Consider the following 1173-nt stretch of genomic DNA (forward strand, 5'->3'; position numbering starts at 1 on the left):
CAACGTATCTTTTTGATACTATTACCAGCTTCTGAGAAATCTTTTTGATCAATTGGAGTGATATCAAATTGAGATTTATATATATGTAATGAGAACAGGAAAAATATTTCAGTGACAGTGTTTGTGTGGGGAATGAGAAGCCGTGATACTATTGATTACTAATGCATATTCTGACTTTATTTAAGAACTGTTTCTAAACTGTCGTATTCAAGTTTGTTACAGTAAAATTGCCTTAACCACTTATTGAACAATGGCAGGAGACGTTACAAATTACATTAAAAAACATATAAGTGATATCTGTGTGTTTGCAACAGTATGGGTGTGCGCTTCTCATTAAAACTATTTATATCCCGCAATACCTGTTCCACAACTCACAAATCCTTCAATATACAGGCAGGGAAAAGGCGTCTTCCACAAACACTAGCAGTGTACGTATACATTGAAGGATAAAAATGAGCAATTCGTAATGATACTGTTTCATATTAGACTTCTTGTTTTTTTTTTTTGCAATATGTATTTATTTATGTATGATAGAAGCGAGTAATGCTTTCGAAGCATTGCGTTTTAGAGATGAAATAAATGTCGTGATATTTATTGTACTTGCTGTATGACCTGTACGATATAAAAATTTTCTTCTCCTTATACGTTTGTTTTTGTTTCATATCCTAGGCAGTAGATATTTTCGAGTGGTAGTGACTAGATTTTTAGGAGGAAGGTTCATGTATTTTGATACACATGTGTTTATTCGTCCTGATTACGAAAAGTTTCACGGATTAACAAAGTAAATATTTATAAATGAGAATGAAAAGATAGAAAGACAAATGGTTTGCAGGTTCGACGAATGTTCACTACCAAAAAATCTTAAGGAGTGATGGTTACATTAGCCACAGATAACTCGTCCTCGCTTATTTTGTTCGTAGTTTTGTCGATATAAGCCGCATGTGTCCCAAAGATAGATTCCTTGAGTCAGTGGTTGCGAAACTTGGGGCCATAATCTGAGGATATGTATATATAGAGCCAAAGGAGTTTAGCGGGTAGGGAGAGTCGACAAGCTTGTTGACAATCTGCAACATCACCCATCACCCTGAGTGGAATGGGTATTCAAGTGAAGGAAACATTAATGTTCTGAAGCAAATAGTCTTGGAGGAGGTGGATGTGTAGCCACTGAAGGCC

General features: G+C 35.5%; 1 protein-coding gene across 1 annotated transcript in view; it reads left to right on the forward strand.

Annotated features, from left to right (window-relative positions):
• The window catches only part of LOC119593832 (serine/arginine repetitive matrix protein 1-like), a gene marked incomplete at its 5' end in the record, with an annotated part of 2272 nt that extends 1630 nt beyond the window's left edge, over positions 1-642 (forward strand). The window contains 1 exon segment of the mRNA XM_037942862.1: positions 1-642.
• Between the last annotated feature and the right edge of the window lie 531 nt (positions 643-1173).

The sequence above is a fragment of the Penaeus monodon genome, chromosome 32 (assembly GCF_015228065.2).
Source record: "Penaeus monodon isolate SGIC_2016 chromosome 32, NSTDA_Pmon_1, whole genome shotgun sequence".
NCBI classification, from domain to species: Eukaryota; Metazoa; Arthropoda; class Malacostraca; order Decapoda; family Penaeidae; genus Penaeus; species Penaeus monodon.